The following is a 25,728-nucleotide window of genomic DNA, read 5'->3' as shown; positions in this document are numbered from 1 at the left end:
CTGATCCATGACGAATCCTATTCTCTCCTCTTAATTCTCTATTATTCTGCCCACCTCATTTGGAGAGAAGGGAAAGAAGAAGCCATTCAAAAAATCAGTGCCAGAGAACTATAAATGGTGATATTATAGCTTAATTTTTCAGACTAATTTGTTCTTGACTTTCAGTTCATATAGTAGTAAATACATTTATAAATATTACTTGAGATAAGGTGTAAGGCTATGAGCAGTAATTCTTTAGTGCTATTCTTTCCTAGTTCATTCTATCTGCTGTATGTCTACCTATTTGATTTGTTTCTCTGTGGATTGGGTCTATGATAAATCAATTCCTGTACATAAGTCAGCCCAATAAATTTTGTATTTCAATGTATATTTGCCCAGACCCCATCCTTTTCAGTAACATTGGTGGAAACTGAGGCAGCTTAATAGTTTAAAAAATAGACACTGTGATTAAATACCTGTTCTGTATTAGCAAGGTTGTAGGACTTTGAAGCAGAAGACTAGGGTTTAACTCCTAACCTTGTCACTTATTAACTGTGTGGTATTTGGGTGAATTATTCAACCTTTCTCTGTTTCCTCATCTTCCAAATAAGAATGCAGTTATGCATTGCCTAACCACGGGGATATGTTCTGGGCAATGTGTGGTTAGGTGATTTTGTTGCTGTGTGAACATCATAGGGTATATTTACACTAATGTAGGTGATATAACTTGCTACACACCTAGGCTATATGGTACATATTGCTCCTAGGCTACCTGTCAGTATGTTACTATACCAAATACTGTAGGCAATTGTAACACAATGGTATTTGTATATCTAAACATAGAAAAAAAATAATGCATTGTGCTACAATGATGCACCAGCTCCAACATCACTGGGTGATGGGAATGTTCAGTTCCATTATATTCTTATGGAACTATCATTCTATACATGGTCCATTGTTGACCAAAACGTCATTATGTGGCACTAACACTTACCCTGCAGAACTGCTGGGAAGATGAAATGGGCTAACAGGTAAGAGTTTTAGTACAGTGCTTAGAACATAGTACAGCCTCAACAAATGTTTATCAGATTTATCAATTCCTAACTTGATCATAGACAATGAAAATCAATTATTTTTCGTGTTGACAGATTGCAGTCCCTGCGGATGTGGATTCAATTTATGCAGATTCAGCCTCACCACAATTGGGGTGTCATTCACTTTACAAAGGTGTACTTCATCTGTCTATTTGTTTAACTCCTTTGAGTCTTTTATCCTCTCTTATCTTCTTTTCAGATTAGGAAGTATTTGGCTTTGTGGAATAGCAATGCACATATACTGTCAATTGCCCATTTAAAAAAAGCAGGGTAATTGACTTGTTAGCAAGAATTTGGTGACCACAATTAGTTTTCCTAAGACAATTCTCTACTCTTCTTTATAGCTTACACTAAATAATGTGGTGTCAGCCTTCCAGCTGAGAGAAATAAACAGATTCAGTGCTAGAGGCCAAGGCCCCTCTTGTTAAGCCTATTAGAATAGGAGGTAAGTAGTTCTGACCTTTCTCTTGGCCTATTTGGTACGTTGTGTGTCTTCTGTACTTACCCACTAGCAAGTGCATCGCCTCTGCCAGCATTTATTGGGTCAGAAGTATAGGATACTCTATTCCAGGGTTTCTAATATCTTTCTCTTACAGTAACTACTGGTCATCCTAGATGCATCCAATTTTCCAGACTTAGTTATGAAGTTTCAGTCTTTAATAGTTCTTCTGCTGTTTATATTTCCAATTCGTTACTCATTTTTCAGTCTCAGTTTAGGCACTAACTCAGCTTAACAGGCTGACCTCTCTTCATACAGCCAGGACTGGCCCTGGCCTCACTCTGTGTCACTTTTCTTTGCCTCATATCCTGCATGAATACCCTTGATGCTTCTCTGGTAAGGTTTTCCCAATGCCCACATTTCTTGGTTTCAGTATTTCTGTCATAGCCCAGTGTTGTTCTGTGTTTGAAAGACCTTGTTTTACTTTGGAACATTTGTAAACTTGTCCGCAATGTTGTGTCACTCTTGTTTGGATTTTGAGGCAGTGGAAGCAACCTTGAATCAATGGCCTTTAAATATCACATATGTCACATTCTGAGTCTGGCAATGTGTGGCATGTTGAACTCTCATGAGTGTTGCCTCAGTCCAACATTACCCCTTATCCTGAAAGGTTCTCACTATAAGGGGATCAAATACACAAATATACAAACATAATCAGGAGGGAAATTATTCACATAACATGAGAGATTGTCAACTTTACAAAAGATTTAACTTTATGGTTTACTTAAATAACAAGTCCCCATAGTGGATTTGAAATGATTTGATCTTGAAAAGGGAAGTTTACATTTTTCAAAGACATTTATGATACTACATGATATAAGCTTGTATTAACTCTGTAAGTGCTATGACTAATTGAATGTGATATTTGGATTATCTTTATTGAGTTGATGATGTAGCTCTGATCTTACAAAGTACTGTGTTCTAAGAAAATAAGGCTTTGTAAATATGTATTCTTACATCACTTTGAAAGGGGTACATTACCAGCCAGTCAGAAATCCATATGGACCAGATCCTAATTGGTAAGCTTCTACATCCCTCTTTTTTTCACTGTGTAGATCTTCTCTTTCTCCCCCCTTTCATCAGCAATGGGGGACAATTCATTTTCACTTTAGGATATGTCCCTGCCAAAGGCTTTCAGCAGTTCCAGACCAATATTTTGGTATTTATTCTCAATGCCCCTTATTGCCAGGCTAGCTCTGACCTTTCCCTCCCATTCTGATAATTGTCCAACTGTCTTACTCTGAGAGCCAGTCCTTACTTAGTATCTTGGCTCTGATTAATGTCTTGTTCCCTGTGCTTGAGACCTTATCTTGGTAGCCTGCCCAACATCTTCATTCCCCTAGGACTGGCTCCTATCTAGCCTTTGTCAGCGCTATTTCCCCTCCCATCACACTGTGAATAGCCCCTGAATTCTAGCCCTTGACTGGGTATGGCTAGCTGCTAACGTGTAGTTAGAGAGTCAGCTTGAGATACTGTCTAAATATCACCCTCTTTTGGATTTTCTGTTTCCATTTTTCATCTAAATAATCTGAGGGCAGGAATCATGTCTCATTTATTGCAATTTCCCAGGTTCATACCTCAAGGCTTTTCATGTGCTCAGTAAAGTTTATTCAATATGTGAGATACTGAGCAAATGAATGAACAAGTAAATCAATAAGTAAAAAAAAAAAAATCAGAAGACAGCTATTACTTTTGTATTGGACCCCCAATTTCAAGTGATTGTTTGAACTACTACCTATTACATATTGTTCATCTTTAGATGTCCTGCTCTGCCTGCCAGATTGGATTTCCTCCCATCACTAGCAGCTGGATATATCCCTTGAATGTCTGCCCAACATTAGTATGTATATTTATTACCAGATCTTGGCCTTATTCAACTCATTCCTTGTCCTCAAGGGGTCTATGTTCTATTAGGGGATTCAAGACAAATGTAAATCAACACAGAGAGCTGTGATTGAAGGATGAGCAATTTCTGGATTCATTTGAGGAATCTATAGCCATGTTAGCCTCAGAAGAATTTACTCATTCATTCATAAATATTTTGGAGGTACTGTGTATTTATCAGGCTGTCACAGGAAAGAAAGAGAATAGTTACATTAGGATAATTCTAGGAGAGTTTATTTACAAAAGGACTCATTAAAAAGATGTGTGGGGGGTTAGGGAAGCATAAGGGATAGTAAGCAATAAGTAGCTGTGGAGCTGTTGACATGCAAAGATGAGGGCACAGAAAATGGAGGGAAGATGTGAACCAGAAGGAGAAGGTAAAGTAGAAGGTTATGTTGAGAGGAACAGGAATCTTCTGTTGAGAGACATGACCAGCTCAAGATGAACCTGAGCCCGGGTAAAAAATACTATGACATTACTCTTTTCTCTCCCTCCAGTTTCCCACTGGAGCTCCTCGTTAGCTGAGCCCCTCTGGAAGCCAGAGGACAAGAGACTCGTCGTATGACAAAGAGCAGGGTAGAGAAGCATAAGGTGTGGCACTGGGGAGGGGACCTAAAAAGAAGACATGTAATACAGTTTGCTATGGAGATAACTGTGAGTTAAGTGTTGAGAGGCATCTAGAAGGTGTTGAGTTTTCATTGGAAAGTTGAAAAAGGAAAAACATCATTTATGTGATATGAAGGAGAAGGGACATTAACATTAATTTGTGGGGAGTTTTAATTAATTTAAAACAATGCACATACATGAATGTGGTAATTCAAGACCACTACCTGGCTCACACAATTTGAAGCCCAGTATTCCTTTTCTTAGTTAAGGTTCTTCTTGTGCTTAGATTCCTTCTCTGAAACTCTTATGAAGACAAGTGCAAGTGAAGCTTTTGATTTAGCTTTCTTGATTGACTTTCAGTAGCTGCTAGAGATAAATATCCCAACCAGAAATGGGTCCTGTTTTGATCTTGCCCCCTGAAAGCTGGTGATTAGTGGACGTTAGACTTTCTGGTGTTGCGTGATCTCTGGGATGTGGACTCTGGCTTGTGTGGTATCCTAATACTATGTTCATTAGTTTCTTTAGGAGATTTGGTTCATTCATTCCCTTTTTACTACTTGATATGGGTTGAGCTCCAGGAGGACGGTTAGCAGTGAGACCAATAGCAGTGAAGACATTGATGAAGACATCAGAATGAATTTACTGGGGTATAGTAGAAGGCAGGCCCTAAGACTGCCCTGAGGTTTGCAAGAAGGATGGAGGCTGCTATAAGGACTGTTGTCATAGTGAATCAACAACAAAGTAGCCAGAATCAGGCCCCAGTGAGAGAAAATACTCATTGAATTAATAAACCACATAATGTTGCAAGTTGGCTGGCTCTACATCAGGAAGTAGAGCAGCAATCTAGTCTAAGAGCATTCACAGACACAATTTAGAACAATCCTGTGCAGGCCAAACAAAACCTGGATGAGAGACGCATCTGGCTTTCAGATCCATATTTTATGACTTCTAAATTCTATGTGACTAAGAACTGTGAAATTGATTGAAGGCCATGGTCAGGAATGGGGGAAATGTGGCAAGATGACTATACATATTGTGCATAGCTGAAAGATGAGAAGGGTTTTTAATGCTCAGTTGAGGAAATTCTCAGGACAAAATTCCCAGATAGATGATGATTGGCATGCTTTCAGAAGATTCCAGTGCCACATTAGGGCCAGACTGCAGCACCTTGCTTACTGCTAGATTTCTGGGAACAATTTACTGATAAACAATACATCCTTTCTTCACTGACTCTTACCCAGTAGGGATTTGAGGGAATCAGATTTAACAAGCAGGAGATAGCTTGAGCTATTTTTATGACTATTATTTAAAAAAATTAATATAGAATATAGTTTATGAGTTAGGTATTTATATTAATTTTAAAATTTAGTGCAATATTTACTCTTCTAAGCTGCCTTTATGTTAGTAAATCATGATAAAATTAGCATTAAACTGGCAGTAATATATAGAGCTATCCAATTCTCTGGTTAATTCTGTTATGCAAATTTTCTACCTCCTTCTTTAATATGCTCTCTTTGATGACCAACTGTATGTGTACCCATCCATTTCCATCCCCACAATACATTTATTAAATCTTTTCTATTCTGAAAATCCGTAGAAGTGTTTTACAATTACAGTAGTTTAACAAATATGAATATAGAAGAACCAGGATAGGACTGTTAGAATTTGAAAGTAAGCTTGGCCAGGAGACACCTAGATGCTAAGTATGGCCAAATAAAGGAGTCTGGCAGATACCACAAATTGATACATAAATGAGATCAAATCCATAAGAGTCAACTTAAGCCAATGGGTAAAAGGCAGGTTCCAGTCTAGGGGGTCTAACAGTACCAGGGGTTGGTGATCACTAATCTTTAGACAAAACTGATGTTGTTCTCTATTGCAATGCATGAATAAATACACAAAGCTATTCTGGTGGTGAAAGCAGGTGGTCAAAAACCTATAGACCAAAAGCAGAGATACTAGTATCATTAGGTAATTCTCATACCAGGTTTTCTACCAGGTAGGTCATAGATAACACCTTGGACAACTCAGAGTGAAATCTGACTCTCAAATAGCTTATCTATACTATGAGACAAATTATTCCCAAATGGGAACAGCTTTATATACAGATGTAAATCGGGTAATGCTGATGTCTTCCCAGAAATGAAGGAATTTTACCAAATTTAGGTAGTGACGTTGAGTGAGCCTTTTATAGGAATTCCATAACATAACTCTTGGGAATTATCCAGTCGTCAATGGCTTCTTGCCATTGAGTCTGAAGGAATGGAAGGCAATGAAAACTCATGCATTTTTTTTAATAGTTTTCTAAGGGAATAGAAATTAACTTACATATTAAAGAGTCCAAATGATATACCCAGGTTTTATTTTTCCACCAAATTGAACTGTTTTATTATATTTACTTAGTTCAATTACACAGACTTGATTTGTTCCCTTACTTTGTGCAAGTATGGAAGGAAATAAAGAGCCCTGACATTTATTGAACATTTACAAATTGCTAGGCATTGTTTGGCTACATCATTGCCCCAGTAATCTAGTTAGGTAGGAATTGTTATCTTCGTTTTAGAAATAAGGCAAGTGAAGATCAGAGAGGATAAGTAGATTGTCAAAAGTCATCCAGCCAGAAAATGGTAGAGCCAAGATTGTGACTTGGGTGAGTCTGTTTCTAAAGTCCACATTCTTTCCATCATAAACTATGTTCTTGAGCAGACTTTGCTGTATTGAGGGAATTTGGATCCCACTCAATGATAATAGAAGTGTAATTCTTTTGTAAGAGGATGAAATGTATACAGTAGATACATGATAAATGTTGGTCAAATTAGTAAAAAGCTGAACACTTGAAAATATAGTAGTTTAACAGTAACTCTCAGATACGTCTTGTTTTGTATAAAAGCATGAATAAAATAAAACCTCTCTGAATTTGAGTGTGCAGATTTAACTTCTTGGATTTTAATTACTGTATTTTTCATTACCCGATGGTGCTTCTGCATTTTAATAATCATCAGCTTTCAGTCACTAATACCAGTGTGTATCAGTAATAACCTTTGCTTTATGAATGAATTAATGAATGTATCAGCCATCCTTTCCCCAAAGGAGATGTTAATAACAGTTCCTGAAACCCAATGAGGCTAGTGAGTCTTCGAAATGTAAAATTTTAAATATGTGATTTTACTCTGTAGACTATGCATTTTATTTCACACTGGGGGAAACTCCAATGTTGCTTTATTATTATTTTCTTAGTTGTTTCTGTTGAATCCCAAGATTCAAGTAATGCTTTGAAAAATATGAGAAGCTAAATGCCACATTTACAATTGTTTTGAAAGGTCTAACCTTTATTAAAGTAACTGGGTAAATACAATTCAAAAGGATTTACTTCTCTTGTAAATTAAATGGTATGTTTGTAGACTGAAAGGTCAATTTTTCAGCACAGTCTGGTTCTCAAAAACTAGCATTTTTTTTCCACAATAAATCAAGAAAGCCAATTTGTTTAACACGTATGATACATAAGCCATAATGCTGTTCATATGATTTCAAGCTCAGTTACTTGTGGCAAGAGAGCACTTTTATGATGACATATAAATGTTGTTTTCTGAAGACAGATGTGAAAGAAATTTGAACTGAAATACTGGGTTTCCTATACTTATAGAACTGAATTTATTTGCTGAGATATATAAGCTAATCATGTCCTCCATGTCACATTTGGTTTATTGAATCATTTCATACCTTGGTACCAAAAATATTATTTTTTTTCTCTTTCATTAAAGGGAAGAATCACTTTTCCTTTTCATTATCCAAAAAAACTCATCAAAAATCAAATCCTACTTCAAAAACTCTCTCTCTCTGCCTCTCTGTCTCAGGCACACACCCCCCTTTCCACACTCTCACATAGAGTGAGAAGATTTCTCCTGCTGGCTTGGGTTGCAGGTATTTTTTTTTGGCTCTGGATTCAGTTTTGAAATCCTGTTACTTAAAGAAGATTCACATGAGGAAAATCACACTTTGAGAATGCTGGCTTTGAGAAGAGCCCGCCCAGAGCAAATTTAATAGAGAGGTGGAATCTCAGGCCTGATTCATAGTTTTTAAGAGTTTTCATTGTTTTCACATAGATAAATAGGTAGCTATCTATAAAATGATGAAACTACATGAATAATAATGACAGATAATGTTAAGTAAATGCAAAACACAAAGAATTACAAACACTTGTTCCAACAAGGGTATTGTTAGTATGCTTTATTTTTTTGTCAGTGTAGGAGTTCAGTTTAGTTCAACATGTTAATTAAGCACTTCTGTGATAGGCTTTGTGCTCAGGACTGGGGATTCAGAGAAAATAAGGCACCAGCTGTCCCTTCTTTTTCCTTTCTTTTTAATTCAGTTTTCTTGGCCACAGAAGCTTTTTTCTTTCATTTATTTATTTATTTGTTTTTGAAGTCGGCAAAATGTGTGGAATTTCCATTCTAGAATCTTAGGTTGGGTGATTGTTGGTGTGTTTTTTCAATTGTTGATGCTCACAGGCTTGCCTTGAGGACAGATAAGTATGTGGCAAGTTCTTATCCTAGCACTATAGATCATTAAAACCCAGAGGTGTGACAATCATTTTACCTCTCTGAACTTAGATCAGCTTAGTACCTTTGTTTTTAAGTGTTTTTTTTTTTTAATAGTTATTGCTTTGGCTTATTGGGCCAAAATTTTTGGCTCAGGCTTCTCATAATTTAACCTCACAACATGTTTGTTGCAATAGCAGTGGATTTAATGCCATTTAACTAATATTGCTATTTTACTAAAGCACTCTGCTAGGCCCTGTGGGTATAAGGGTGAGTAAAATCTAGTCCTGTCCTCCAGGCTCTCCCAGTCTTGGCTGGGGAGAAGATAATTATGCACGTAATTGCAATAAGAAAGGATGTAAGAAATGCTATAACAGAGGAATGAACAAAACACAATGGCAACTTGAAGGAGGGAGAAATCTAATGTAAGTGAGTGTAACCCAGATATATCTGAAAGCTTCCTGGGGATTGTGGCGTTTGAGAAGGGCTTTGGAGAATGGGTAGGATTTAGTAAGCAGAGATGCACAGACGGCCTGTCTAAGCAAGAGGAGCCAGAGCAAACACCTGGGATGGAAACACACAGCGAACGTTTGTCTGCATTGCAGGGTTCCTGTGGGGAATGGTGGGAGATAGGCTGAAAAAAGAATTTGGAGTCGTATTGAGCAGGGCTTTATGCCAAACTGAGGAATTTGTGGTTGAATCTGCAGGCAGAGTGGTGATGGCATTAAAGATTTTTAGGGCATTTATTGAACAGAGAGTGGTGTGATCAAGTCATTTTTGCAAGGAAAATAATGTAACAGTTCGGGTAGGCTGGACTGAAAGGAGAAAGTCAATTTGAAATAAGTAATAAACCTTTTGTCTCTGATTCTAGTAGTAATGAAAGCTCATTGTAGAAACTCCAAAAAATAAAAAGAAGCACAAAGGAAATATTCGCCTGCAATTTTATCTAGCCTTACACATTATTTACATTTTAATGTATCTGTTGCACTCATTTTTTGCTATGTATGCCAGGTAGTATTGTACATCGTCTACTTGTTCTGCTTCTTGATATATCAGGAACAATTATCTAGGCCATTCAAGTGAATGCAGACTCTGTTTTAAAAAGGCAAATTGTATTACTTTTGAGAACAAATAGTAAGTTTACAGTGCTGTCAAGTGGAGGTCCCGCTAAGCTTGCTTTAATAAATGTAAGAATTACTTGTAATTAGAATGCCAATTATTTGATTACAGTTAGTGCTGGCATAGCATATAATTTTTATAAGTAGGTTCAACATGCTACTCTATTATATTTCTTTCAGCGTTAGCACATCGATATTTTAAAAAACATTAGTGTGATATTAGTCCATAACCTTATTTTTGACCAGATCTTCAAGAATTCCAAGTCAGCATGTTCTAAATCAATGATGACTTTTCAGAATTAGTGAGTTTGTTTAGGAAAACAATTTTTCAACACTTCCCTGTTTTTTGTTTTTTTTTGTGTGTGTTTACTGGTCATGGCAGTATTCTGACTGTATTCTGACCAGTGTGTCTCTTTTGTGATGCCTTAGTTATTTGGAAGAATTATTCTGATATTCTACTGGGGTATTAGAGCATCCAATATAATAGTACAACTTAAACAAAAATTGTACTTAATCTTTTTTTTAAAAAAAATGTAGCTGCTAAGGGGCTCCAGAGGCTTTGATATTATGGATATCCTGGTATTTTCCAGTAAGATTTGTTTTCAAGGATTATAGGAACAATCACTTCACCATCCCTTGTTTGGTTATTAATCCCTTTAAATTCAGTTTTAATGCCCTACCCCATATGGATCGCCGTACTGCCTCAGTTGTATAAATTTATGTCCTTTCTGTCATGGACTTTCGACTAATGTAATGTTTCAGTGCTGCTTTCTCAGTTTATCTTGTCGGCAGCTTTCCCTGGACCCCCATCTGCTTTATAGCCCTGTGTCTCATAACCAGAATGTGGCTACACCGGGCTCTTGTGAATGACACTATAAACTGTGTTGTAATGGCTCATAGGATTAGATACAGGCTATTATACATCTAGCCTGGAGTGCTAATGTTTAAAATTAAGCATGGAATTTGTAAACTGTAATGAAATGGAAAGAAATGGCTTTCAGATGTATTTTGGCCCTGTGCTATGTATTCACAACCATAACATATCAGGGAATCTTATCCTTCTTCCTCTCATGATGCAAATGCTGTACTCTTCCTTAACTAGACTATTGAATTGTGTGTGTAAGTCTTAGTGTCCCTTAAGTATTATTAATGCCATAAAGCTGGGATTCTCTAATTATCAATATTTCTCCCTGCTTGAATTATTTGCTCTTTCTGGGCTGCCTTTGTGACTTTAGTACATTAGCGAATGACCCAATCTCAGACCTACAGCCTTTCTCCCCTAATAGAGGGTGCTTTTGTTTAAAGAGGTGGCAAGAATGCATTTAGAACATTTTCCTTAAGTGACAGGGCTGAGAAAATGAAGCCATTTCTATTTAAAAGGTCTCTGAAGGAGTCTGTAAATTGTTATGCAGGACAACCCTTTACACAAATTTAAAAAGAAGCACAACATATCTCAACATGGATGTATACCTCATATGAAGATAGAAAGCATATAAATTAATGATTGATTTGTTTCATCACATGAGGAATTTTCATTTTGCAAAGGGACCCACCACAAAATTCTTTAAATGGGGAGCACTTCTTAGGTCATGTAAGTTTTTACAGATTATTGCTTATTTGGCATCTACTGGGGACACAAGCTAAGAGAAAGTTAAGGTGTAGAAATTACTGCCTGTGGAAGATCTACCAATATGAGTCACCTTGTTTCTGAAATTAGAGTACAAGCCAAGGGGGGAAACAAGGTCATTAAATTTCTATGTCTTGAGGACTTACTATACATGTTATCTTATCTAATCATTGCATCAACTCTATAAATTATAAACTGGCTTCATAGATGAACAGACTAAAGCTTGCTCAGAGTTGCACAGCAAGTAAGTGGTGACACTGATTTAAATTCATTTGTCTTCAAGAACTGTAATCTTTATACATTATAAATTGATGGGGTTGCTTTAGAAAATTTCCATGTACATGCCTTTCTTTCAGACTCAGAACTAATATATAATATAAGGACACATGTATGAATAAATCTGATTATAAATTCTCAAGCTTCATTCAGTAAATGGCCCAAGGTTCTTTCCCTTGATGTTCATCCATTGAGATTCCAAGAACTTTCTTTAATAGAAAAGTACATCTGCTGTGACAGTGATTTAAAAAGGAAATTCCAAAGCCAAACAGATAAGATTTCTGAATTTGTCATTGCTTGCAATTATTTGTGTTGGAATTCTCTTTCATTAGGATGTCTGATTGGTATCATGTGCAAATTCAGGGTTTAGAGTTTCTTGGCAAGCCTAATTAAGGTGCATTTATTAAGACTATGTATTGTGGTAAAAGGAATGTGGACATTGGTGCCAAACAAAGTTGACTCTAATTCCTAATTTTCCAAGTCATTGTCTATAAAACATTAGTGAAATCACTTAACCTCTCTGGGCTTCAGTTTCCTCACTTGTTCATCATTTCTGTTACAAACAAAATAATAGGAGAGGGGTGGGGCGATATGGCAGACTAGAGGCATCTCCTTGCCTTCTACTTCTATGGGACAGGGAAAAGTGGATGTCAGCCACCTCTTGGGGCACAGAAACATCACTTTGGGCACAGTGAAGCAGCAGGAAACTTCAGGAGCCAAAGAGGTGGTATGGAGCTGAGAAAAACTGATGCAGAAGGCAGGTGCTTAGTAAGGATAGAGGTTGGTGGCTTGCCCTGAGAAGGCTGGAGATGGGAAAGGGCTATCTTGCAATATTTTGATTTTGGTCTGAGTTGCTTGTCAGAGCAGTGAGTAGACTTGAACAGCATCCAGAGGCGGGAGTTTAATGCTATTGGGGTGATATTCTCATCAGCTTGGCTGCTGGTAGGGCACAGCAATTGTGAGAGGAATGCTTATGCAGGTGGAACAGTCCATGGGGTCTTAGTGCACAGCTGGCTCAGGCACATCTGTTGAGGTTGATTGGCTGTACTTGGGGTGAGTTCAGCAGCCCCCAACCCCTCCAGAAGGTCCACTTTGTTGGCAGGGTATGCTTTTTTTTTTTTTTTATTAAATCATAGCTGTGTACATTAATGCAATCATGGGGTAGAATGTGCTGGTTTTATATACAATTTGAAATGTTTTCATCAAACTGGCTAACATAGCCTTCACAGCATTTTCTTAGTTATTGTGTTAAGACATTTATATTCTACATTTAGTAAATTTTACATGTACCCTTGTAAGATGCACCATAGTTGTGGTCGCACCAATTACACTCCCTCCACCCATCCTCTCCCCTCCCCTCCCCTACCTCTCCCCTTTCCCCTTCTTCTTGGGCTATAATTGGGTCATAGGTTTCATATGAAACCAATTTATAGCTTTCATATGAAAATTGTCACCCAGTTATAGCCCAAGAAGAAAGGTATGTTTTCTTATGTTCCTCCTAGAAAGTCCAGTGAGAGTTTGGGACCCCAGTCCTACAGGGACTAAATGCTGACAAAGTGAATGGGCCCAGATTGAGGGCAAAGAAGTAGGGAAGACAAAATCTAGTCTCCTTTGCAACTAGAGCGTGGCTACCAACCCACATGATATGCAGTAAATCCAGGGTGTGTTCTTTGTCTCCAAACATCACAGTGCCACCTGTTGTCCAGGTAACATATTGAAATACATATATATATATATATTCATTCTTTGTTGTTGTTTATTTAGTTTTTTTTTGTTTAGTTATATTGACATTTTTTCACTTTTACTTTTTTCAATAGCAAGGCCTCCTCCATTTTTGTTATGGTTTTTCAACCTCTTTTATTCATTCTTCCTTTTTTACTTCTCTTCCTTTTCTCTTTTGGTAGAGATTTTCTTATTTTCTCATCTTTCCCACATAAATTTCTCATACAACAGATATAATATTGTTATTTTTCTTATATAATTATATTCTTAAGTTTATATCGATTTTAATGATTTTTTTCATTTTATTCTCTTCTCCAAGGACTGGAGGGTCATGGACTTGCTCTTGTTGGGGAGTCACGGCATTGGTCTAGCTCAAGGAGGCCATGAGCTCATGGTCTTATGTGTCCTTCTATCTGTGGCTTTTGGAAAGAAGGTCTTGGTAGGTCCCTATTGTGACATACTGCTGATCTTTATCTATATTTGTCACAGGTGGGGTCTTGCTTTTTGCCCAGGCTAGAAAGGACCTCCTGGCTTTGAGGGACCTGCCCAGCCTGATCCCTAAAAGTCCTAGAGCTGCAGGTGGGGTTAAAGCACCCTGACAAACACTACCATTACTCCTGTCATTCTCTTTCTCTCTTATTGTCTTTTTTTTCACATAAGAATTCTACCAAACCTTTATTTTTATTTTTATTTTTTTTTATTGAATGGTAACTGTGTACATTAATGCACTTCTGGGGTACAGTGTGGTGTTTTCACACACAATCCGAGACACTTCCATCAAACTGGTTAACATAGCCTTCATGTAGCTTTTTTAGTTATTGTGTTAAAATGTTCATATTCTACTCATAGATTCACTTGTACCCTTGTAAGATGAACCACAGAAGTGAACCCTCAAATCCCTCACCCTCTCTTATTGTCTTTTTTCTCCTTTTCTTCAATAATTTACTTGCACCCCTTCCTTCTTTTTTGTTCCTATTTGTCTTTTTCTTTTCTTTCTCCCCTCCTCTCATTCTTTACCCATACCTTATTTTTGGCCTTATATCAAAAGGCCACTTCAACACCTATCCTCTGATATAAGGGAATTTAAAGTGAAGGAGGTAGTGAGAAGGAAAAAGTAGGGAAAGAAAGTAAACAAGAAGAAAACACACATGAGAAGAAACCAAAAGAAAAATTCTGGCAACATGACAAATCAGAATAGAGCAACTCCCCTAAGGGGTCATGAGGTAGCTACTACAGAAGATTCTATCTGTAAAAGAATTAACAAAAAATAACAGAAAGGTAATTTAAAATATGGATGGCAAAAGCAACAAAGGGAATTGATGAAAAAGTGAGAAGACTGAACCAAAAAAAAAATGGATTAGAGGTTAAATTCCTTAAACATATCAATAATGAATCTACAAGATACCAAAACCTATGAGATTCTGCAAAAGCAGTCGTCCTAAGAGAGAAATTAATTGCATTAGATGCCTACATCCAAAAAACAGAGAGCACATCAATAATCTAATGAATAATCTTAAGGAAATGGAAATGAAAGAGGATTCTAATCCCAAACCCAGCAGAAGAAAAGGAACAATCATATATAAATCATAAATAAATAAAATTGAAAACAAAAGAGTCATTCAGAACATTTATGAAGCAAAAAGTTGGTTCTTTGAAAATATAAGTGAAATCAAAAAACCTTTGGCCAGATTGAGTAGAAACAGACATGGAAAATCTCTAATAACTTCAAAGTGACAAAGGGAAAATAAGAAGAGACACCAGTGAGATACAAGAGATTATCTCTGACTCTACAAGAAATTCTACACCAAGAAATTTGACAATGTGGAGGAAATTAGCAAATACCTGGAATCACACAATCTTCCTAGACTTAACTAAGAAGAAATAGATTTCTTAAACAGACCAATGTTAAACAATGAGAGTGAAGAAACAATAAAAAAAAGATTCAAAAAAGAAAGAAAGAAAAAGCCCTGGAACAGATGGCTCACACCAGAATTCTATCAAAACTTCACTTCAGCCATGAGGTTGTAGCTATACTGTTGAAACTTTTCCAAAACATTGAGGAGGAAGGAAGCTTCTCTAACACGTTTTATGAAGCAAACATCACCCTGATACCAAACCCAGCAGAGGACCCAACTGAAAAGTTGAACTACAGACCAACTTCACTAATGAATATTGATGCAAAAATAATAAAATCAGAGCCAATGGATTACAGCTACACATTAAAAATTATACATCATGATCAAGTGCAATTCATTTTGAATACAAGGGCAGTGCTTGTGGCTCAAAGGAGTAGGGCACTGGCTCCATATGCTGGAGGTGGCGGGTTCAAACCCAGCCCCAGGCAAAAAAGAAAAAAACAAACAAATTGCATTTTGAATGCAAGATGGAATGCAAAGCTGGTTTAACATACACAAATCCATAAATGTAGCTCATCATATTAATAGAAGAGTAAACAAAGATCATATGATCCTCTCAATAGATACAGAACAGATATGTATTAAAATTCAGCATCTTTTTCTAACAGAAACATTTAAGAATATAGGTATAGGTATCACATATCTTAAAATTATTGAACCTATCCATGACAACACCACAGCTAATGTCATACTCAATGGAATAAAACTGAAAGCTTTTCATTTAGAACTGAAACTAGACAAGGGTATCCTCTATACCAGTACTATTCAACATAGTTCTTGAAGTTATAGCTATTGCAATCTGTAAAGACAAGGATATAAAGGGCCTCTGAATGGGGAGAAAGGAGGTCAAATTCTTATTATTTGCCAACAATATGATCTTATACGTAGAAAACTCCAGAGACTCAACTAAAAGACTCCTTAATGTGATCAAAAAATCCGGTAATGTCTCAGTGTCCATAAACCAGTAGTGTTTGTATATACCAGTAACAGCCATGTAGAGAAGCTAATCAAAGATACAAGTCCCTTCACAGTAGTTTCAAAGAAAATGAAATACCTAGGAATATAACAAAACTGGTAAAGTATCTCTACAAAGAGAATTATGAAACCCTAAGAAAAGAAATAGCATAAGACATCAAAAAATAGAAGAATGTACCATGCTTTTAGCTTGAAAGAATTAACATTTCAAAAATATCTATACTACCCCAAGCAATATATGGATTCAGTGTAATCCCCATTAAAATAGCAACATTATACACTGAAGGACTGGAATCTTTTGGGATTTTATTTTGTTTAATAGGGCTTCCTGCCTATTTGTATGGGCATATTTGTAGTATATGTTGAGTAAGGACCTTTGGCTTTGTTTGTGGGCGTTTGGATGGCAAACTAGATTCTGGATAGATACCTTGCTTATAGATATCTTTGGGCTGATTATTTTTTCAGTTGCTAGTTGTTCATAGGCTGTATCAATACTGTGCTAAATTTGTGGGCAGATTCCTTGTCTCTTTTTGATGAGAGAAGATGGAGGTCTTTGAAATCCTTTATCTTTCCCCATCCCTGTGGTCTTCTTAGCTGTGTGAATTGTATTGGCATGGCCAGTTCAATCTCTGAGACAGTACACAACACTTGTGAGTGAGAATTGACCTCACCCTGTATTATGGAGTCAGTAAATGCTGTAAAGGGCTGTGTAAATTGACTTCCTTGTTGTTAGATGGTGTTTTCCAGAAGGAACAAGCTGAATTGTTTTTGGGACCGGTAACCTTCTCTAGTCCTCAAGAGCATTACTCAAATATCTCAGGTAATGTGTAGATTCCTAGAACTTCCAGGTCTTTCCTTATTCTCTGCCACAAAGGAGGAAGGTGGAGGAGTGAGGCTGACCAGACCTGGATTAGTTGAGCTTGCATGCAAGCTTTGCAAAAGCTGGTAAGGTAGGTATTTCAGTAAGGTTAAAAAGTCTGCTCCCAGCTTCTGAGGAAGGCCACTAGGGAGGAGGGTGAAGTAGCCCCACCTAGCCAGAAAGGCTGCTTGTGGAGGTAGGGATATCTGAGATTCACAATATGGCTTCCCAGCCCTCAAACATCTCCCCAGCCTGCATGTCTGACCTACTAGTGTGCATCCTTATGAAATTCTGGCTTCCAAATTGGGCACTCCCAGTCCACTACAAGTCCTCAAGGGAAGAGGCATAGGCTTCACTCTCTGATGAAGAAGCTCAACAATTTCTTGGCAGAAATTGCTCTCCTGATTGAAATGGGTGGTTGAGGGGCTGCAGCTCTCAGTCTGAGTATCTGACAGCATTGTACCTGGTTGTCATAACTCCTAGTGGTGGGCTCGTCCTCACTGAAGGACCTATCCTAATTCATCAGGGCAGTTTTCCTACAGGGGGATTGAGTGCTCACCCAGATTGCTAAGTCTCAGAAGCCCTCATTATTTTTCCATCAGACCTGTTCATGAAGGCTCCTTTCCCACCTGAGTCCAGCTCCCAGACCTCCCCCATGCCTCCAGCAATCCACTCAAATCCAGGGGGCACAGGGTTTGTCTGGCTGACCTACTGGGGTGTGACTCTGAAATGCCAGGGGGAAGTTATCTCCCAAATTAGGCCCCCTAGGTCCACTCTAGGGACCCCAGAGGGGAAAGGCATGGGACCCATTATCTGCGGGAACCTCAGGTTGTAGCACACACATCCTGGGAGGAGGTGGTTGCTGGCCAAATTCTCCGCTTTATAACTGCTTTTCTGGTTATAATGTCATGGAGAGTTGGGAGGGAAGCACTGAATGGAGAAAAGCTGGCTCTCGTCTAGCATGACACTCTCCTCATTGGGAGCCCCACAAGGAATGTCTAAGCTCAGAGATGATGCAATTTCTCCACTATATTTTATGTTAGCAACTATGTCTGGGCTCTGGAGGGTGATAAAGCCTCAAAGAAACTTGGTAGCCTACTGGATACTGAGGGCTTGTGGCAGAGAGAGAAAGATCCACCTTTACACTTTCTCTGTGTTTGATCCCTGTTGATATATTTTTTCTTTTATTCCTTCCCTGCTTCTCAGCTTCCGTCTGTGAGGTCCCTAGCAGGAGCTGGCACCTCTCTCTATGATCTATACCTACTCTGCATATTTTCTCTTCTTTCCTTTATCTGAAATCCTATCTTCCCTAGGGGAGAGTCCAGCAAGTAATGTCTCTAGTCAGCCATCTTCCTACTCCCTCACTAAAAAGTCAAACCATGCATCCTGCATATTTTCAAAGTTTATTGCTATTGTAAATTATGTTTTGACTTGTTTCTAACTGATCAATATTAGCATGTAAGGAAGTTATATATTGTTAATTATTTAAGGACTGGCCATCTTACTTAACTATTTATTATTAGTTCTAAGGAATTTTAAGGCGATTTTCTGGGTACTCAGTAATATTTATAATAAATAAAACTTTTGTCTCTTCAAATATTTCTTTCTAGTTCATTGAAAAGTCTAGAATTTTTATAAAACTATTAAATTATAGTGGTGATATTATCCATTTTACCTCGGTTCTTATTGTTATGGTAATACTTCTAGAGTTTTGTGGTCAAGTATGATATTTTTATCATGTTAAGATAATATGTGCATGGATCTTATTTACTAAGAGTTGTTTTTATTTAGGAAGGGCTGTTGAAATTTATTAAATGTTTTCTCCCCTTTGACTTATGGATAGAATAAAATACATATTCATACATAAGTAAAATGTTATTTTGTTAGTAAAAAGTATATAAATTTTAAACCATCTATGAATTCTTGGGTAAAAACAAACCTGGTAATAATTACCACTCTTTTATAACATTTTTAAATTTAATTAGTATTTTACTTAGTAGATTTGCACTTATAATGATAAATGAGTTTGAACTGTCAGTTTTCTTGGGCTTTCACTTGATAATAATTTGGGTATCTACTACATTTTAGTTACTATGCTAGATATTGGTGCTCCTTTTGTTACACTGCAAGCCACAAACCTCTCGTGTATTAGTGAATTTGAAAACATAACATAGTATTGGAGTTCGGAAAACTTTAGTGCGTTAGAACTTATTTTTTTCAGTCAGACCTATTGCTGAAATTAGCAAAGCTGTAGCTTTGCTTTTTCATTTGTTTTTGAGACATAGTCTCATTCTTTTACCTGGGCTAGAGTGCAGTGACATCATCATAGCTCACTTGAACTTCAGACTCCTGGGCTCAAATAATCCTTCTGCCTTAGCCTCCTGATTAGCAGGAACTACAAGCGTATGCCACCATGCCCACAAATTATTTCATTTTTGAGAGAGACTTTCCAGTTTACTCAGTCTGGTCTTGACCTCCTGGCCAAGTGATCCTGGTCTCCCAAATTGCTAAGATTACAGGGGTAAGCCACTATGCCTGCTGTATGAGTTAGAACATTTTATATCATTTCAATTATTTTTAACAACTTAAACAGGAATTATCTATTTTCTTAATATCTGAAATAACATACCTGAAAAGTTACCAAGTGTTATTTAAAGAAATGTTTAGCCCTTAAAAATGTTTTCACATTCTTTTCTATAATTAATTTTTGATGTTACATAAAAATTTGGTAGTTCATATTTTCTTGAAAATCAGGTATATTTTGAGAATTATTATAATAATGCAGATTTCTCCATGTAGAAGTGATTATTAGGGGTGGGGAAAAAGACAATTGTCCCCAATGATATGACTAGTATTTTTCCTCTTTCTTTCTTGTTTACTTATATTTTCTGTATTTCATACATGACCATTTTATTTTATTTTGTTTCTTAATAATAAGAGAGAACAGGTGTTTTTGTTATGGGAATACATTTTGTAATACTTAAATCGGGTATTTTAGGGTGCCCATCACCCAAGTATTGTTCATTGTACATGACAGGTAAGTTTTTTTCCACTGACTCTCCTCTCCTCTGCTCTCCTCTACTCTTCTCTCTTCTCCTCTCTTCTTGATTTACAATGACTTTTACATCTCTTTTGCCTCTGTGTGCCCATTGATTAGCTCCCAATTATTAGAGAGTACAGGTGGTATTTGTTTTTCCATTCCTGAGATACTTCACTTAGAATAATGGTCTCAAGTTCCATTCAACTTGGTGCAAAAGACATTATTTCATTCCTTTTTATGGCTGAGTAGTACTCCACGGTGTGTTAACTCACTCATAAATTCATGGCCAGTTAGGTTTATTTCACATCTTTGTGATTGTGCATTGTACTGCAACAAACATTTAAGTGCAGGTTCTTTTTGATAAAAATGACATATTTTCCTTTGGGTAGATATCCAGCAGTGGGATTGCTAGTTGAGTGGTAAGTCTACATTTATTTCTTTGAGGAATCTCCATATGGTTTTCCATAGAGGTACTAATTTGCAGTCCTACCAACAGTGTATAATTTTTCCTTTCTGCATCCATGCCAGCATATATTCTTTTTTGGACTTTCAAATAATGGGTATTCTGACAGGGGTAAGGTGATCTCACTATAGTTTTAATTTGCATTTCCATGATGATTAGTGATATTGGACATTTCTTCCTGTTGGCTATTTATTTATCTTTGTTCAGAAAACTTCTGTTTATGTCCTTTGCCCACTTTTTAATAATGTTGTTCATTTTTTTTTTCTTATTAATTCATTTGAGTTCTTTGCAGATTCTATCAGTTTTTTGCTGATAATATGATCTTGTATCTACAACATCCCAAAGAGTCCAGCAACAGACTCCAAGAATTAATACATAAATTCAGCAAAGTCACAGGTTACAAAATCGTTGTACATACATCAGTAGCATTTCTATATACTAATAACAGCCAAGATGAGATTTAAATCAAAGAGTCAATACCATTTATAATAGTTATAAAGAACATAAAATGCTTAGGAATATGATTAACCTGGGATGTGAAAGATCTCTATAAGGAGAACTATAAAACACTGATGAAAGAAATTTTAGGTGACTCAAACAAATAGAAAAACATATCATGCTCATGGATTGGTAGGATAAACATTGTTAAAATGTTCATACTGCTCAAAGTGATTTATGCGTTTAATGCAATCCCTAACAAAATATCAAACTCATATTTCACAGTTCAAAAACAAAGTAATTCAATGCTTTATTTGGGACCAAAAAGAGCCTAAATAGCCAAAGCAATCTTAAGAAAAAGAATAACTCTGGAGGCACTGCATTACCAAACTTCAAATTATACTATCAGGGCATAATAACCCAAACAGCATGGTACTGAAATAAAAATAGAGACATGGACCAAGGGAACAGAATAGAGAACACAGATATAAAAACATCCACCTACAACAAACTGATCTGCCACAAAGCAGACAATAAGAAGAAAGCCCTATTTAATAATCGTGCTTGGCAAATTAGATAGTCACATGCAGAAGAATGAAATAAGACCCCTACTTTTTCAACAGTCACAAAAATTAATTCGAGATAGGTAAAAGACTTAAATGTGAGGCACAGAACCATAACAATTCTAGGAGGAAACAGAGGGAAGACTCTTCTAGACATCAGCATAGGCAAACAATTTGTGAACAATGTACATGCAACAACAACAGAAATAAATAAATGAAACTGTATTAATTTAAAAGCCTTGTGCAAAGCAAGGGAAATAATCAACAAAATAAACAGACAACATACATCATGGGAGAAAATATGCATGTAAAAACTTTTAAAATTAGAAAAAGAAAAATAATCATTAAAAATGTGAATTAGGGCTCAAAAGCACATTGAAGAGGTCAGATATTTTATTCATTCAAACAGACTATGAGGTTTAAGAATACTGGCTAGCAAGATAACTTTAAATATAGCAGCAATCAGATTTATTTGAGAGAAAAAAATAAATACGGAAGCATATTCTGTGAAATTATGCCATGCATTCTGATTTGATATATAAAACACTGAACACTTGACATTTATTATGATTTTTTCAAGGAAAGCTAGAATAAATAAAATGCCATTGAGTGTAGTAAGTCAAGATAAAACATTTCACTTTCAGTCTGACCTAGAAAGACTACTGTGGCAAACCAGTGTTTTTAAGTCCTGGGAAGGCCAAGAAGGTCAAACAATATAGGAGCACCAGGATGGTGTGCTCTTGTTACATATAGTCATACTATAGAATCAAGTATTCATTTTGGATAACTACATATTGGATTATAGAACAAGCACAGAGACTTAAAAGAACTTGGGGAATTGTAATGTACTTTGTTTGCATTTTTTAAAACTACACGCCCACACCAACCTTATGGGTGTCACCTTAAAAAGAGAAAACAGGATCTTAAATAGGTTAAATAACTGGCTCAAGGTCATACAACTAGTAATTGGCAGAGTCAAGTCCTGAAGCTAGCCTGCCTGACTCTAGTGTCCGAGCACATTAATCTCCAGATTTCCACTGGTGTGGACAGTGCTCAGGGTAACGTGGGTGGAAATTGCTAATGTGGCAGATCTACCCAGCATATTTTCCTTCTATATACTGGCAGTCTCAAATTAGTGTGTGTAGGGGGACAACTCTTCCTCTCTTTAACAGGATGGATCTTCCCAGTAACTTCTTTTCTCCTCCCCATTGGCAACTGCCTCACTGATAGAACTTAGGCAGCTACAAAGCCCTACTAGCAGAGACCAAAAGAAGGTATATGTAGAGAAGTAGTTGTTAGAGAGTATTAGAGGAGATGAATAAATGATTTTCAAAAATATTACCCTAACTCTGTCCTCTGAGTGGCTGTTTAGAGCACTCACTACCAGCCATAGCCCTCTGGAGACTCCTGCTCCAAGATAGGAAAGGCTTAGCTAAGGTAGTCAGGGATCCGTATGAGCATTGTAGAATACACATCAGCTATCTATACTGATCAATTTGCAACTTGCTCTATAAATATGAGAAGAAAATGAAAAATTCAGTAAACATATGGACAGAATCCAGTTTGCTAGAGCGTGATTCAATTGAATAATCAGAACATTTAGTCTCACTATAATAGAGTTAATATAGAAAATAGGAAATAACTTTGAGAAAATTATGATCCAATTTCTTTGTGATATTTGAGATATTCTCCTGATAAATAAGAGCAAGCTGCTATGACAAAGAGGGATTGGAGCATAAAAATTGCCTTCTCTGGCTCTCTACCTATCCTTTGCTTAACTTAAAATCAGTACTTCATTTGTATTATTCCTAGTACTTAATTTTTTATTTATCTTTCTTCTACCTCCTTCCCATATTCTAGTAAAATACACTTCCATGAAAATAGAGATAAGATTGATTTTATTCAATATTTTATCCCCACCTTAATTTTATGTTGCAGTGTTAGATACAGAGTAAGTAATCAGCAAATATCTACTGGATGAATTAGAATTTTAAAAGCCGATTACTGATATAAAAATAACCAAAATAATTCAAAAGAGGTGGCAAATAGAAGAAAGGACACTGCTGAAACACAAAGTACTGAATTATAGTAAAACAACTTTCCCCATAAAATTAGGGTGTGGATAAAACAGAACAGATAGGATAGTTCTGAAAATTATAGGTTTTAAACAACTTGTCAGTTTATGGGAAGGTAAAAGATAATGTTTAAAATTTGCTATTGACAAAAAGATGTAGGTTAAAATGAGTTATTTTAAATGGAAAGGGAAACTCAGAAGCCATGAAATAAGGGATCGTTATTTTTGGCTCCCTAAAAATCAAAACTTCCATATGACTAAAATAATATAATCAACAGAAGTAAAAATGAAGTGCTTGAAAACTAGAAAAGCATATTTTCAACATATAAGATAAATAAAAGGTCAACTTCCTTAATTAATAAAAGTCCTTTTTACTCATTAAGAAAATGATGAGCAATTTAATATAAAATGGAAGAAGATACAGTTTACCAAAAGAGGAAAGAAAAATGACCAATAAATATGGAGAATGCCAAAAATAAGTGTAAACATTTTCAGAGAGGGAAAACTGTATTAACATTGTAATAATATATGCCAATAACAAAGATGAGTACAAGTCACATTTGAGCACCTCTTGTAATTGCAGAAGCAAAACATAACTTAAATATTGTAATTTGATACAATTTTGCCTTTCTTAAAATGTGTATACATTTTTGGCATCTTCTGTATATGTATAATTATATGTATAATACCAATTTCATTCATGATCAAATAACTAAATATGAAAAATGATATTTCAGTTTTCATTACATCACCAAAAATAAAAATGTTAACTGAAGCCCAATGCTGATAAAGATGTTGGGAAATGAGAAATGTGTATATTGTTGATTAGAGTGTCAAGTAACTCAAATTTTCTGGAAACAAGTTTACAATACCTACAAAATTTCAACTATTTAAACATTTTGATCCAGAAATTTCTTTTTTTTTTTCTTTTTGCAGTTTTTGGCCGGGGCTGGGTTTGAACCTGCCACCTCTGGCATATGAAGCTGATCCTCTACTCCTTTGAGGCACAGGCGCCACCCCAGAAATTTCATTTTTATCAATTTACTTTAGGAAATATTCTCACAAATGTTAACCTAGATATTCCTTGTAGTATTTGTGTGCACATGTGTGTATGAGTGCTTGTGCATGCATGAAAGCACATATTAACAAAAACCAAAAACAGCCTAAGTGTTGATCATTAGAGAACTGGTTAAATAGATTATGATCAATTCAGGTAGTGAAATACTATGTATTTCTGGATGTATATATATGGAAGGGCTCTGATATGCATTATTAATTGAAAAAGGCAAGCACAATTTAGTAATGTCTATTATAAAAAACTGTTAACCCTTGAAGAACTTGTGTGCCAAGAATGCCAACTTTTGGTAGTTGAAAATCCAGGTATGACTTCAGACTCCCCCCAGATTTTATTGATAACATAAAGACTCAATTAACACATACAGCAGTATCTATACATATTTTATGCATTCATAGCATACCTAACTTTTTCTTATTTTTTGATATTTCTAGGCTACATGATTTTTTTCAAACTGTCACAAATCTCCAAGAGAATTTCCAGTGTATTTATTGAAAAAAATCTTCCCAAAGAAGGCTTGTGTAGTTTAAACCAATGTTGTTTAAGGATCAACTCTATGTGTAAAGACATATATATGTGAACATATATATTTTTTCTTGAAGGAATTGCAAGAAATTGCAGTTACTATTTGCAAAATTGGATAAGGGAGATGTTAATTTTTCACTGGGTGCCGTTCAATATTACTTGGTTTTCAAAATATATATTATGTATGCTTTTGAAATAATAATATGAGTTTGAAGTGGGGGAGATTGTAAGATTCTTTCTTATTTTACTTTTTTTTAAAATTTCTATGTACTTTCAAAAAGCCTGTTATATTAAAAAATAATTTATTACTAGAGTGAACATATAATATGGTATTCTAATACAAAAAGGATTATAAAAGAACAAAGTATTTTTATGGTTTCATGTCTTAAGTTTAAATCTTTAATCCAGTGAGAGTCTAACTTAGTTAATGGTGAAAGGTGTGGGTCCAGTTTCAGTC

This window comes from Otolemur garnettii, unplaced genomic scaffold (assembly GCF_000181295.1).
Source record: "Otolemur garnettii isolate 467f Iridium unplaced genomic scaffold, OtoGar3 scaffold00110, whole genome shotgun sequence".
NCBI classification, from domain to species: domain Eukaryota; kingdom Metazoa; phylum Chordata; class Mammalia; order Primates; family Galagidae; genus Otolemur; species Otolemur garnettii.
Note: the sequence above shows the minus strand (reverse complement) of the source record.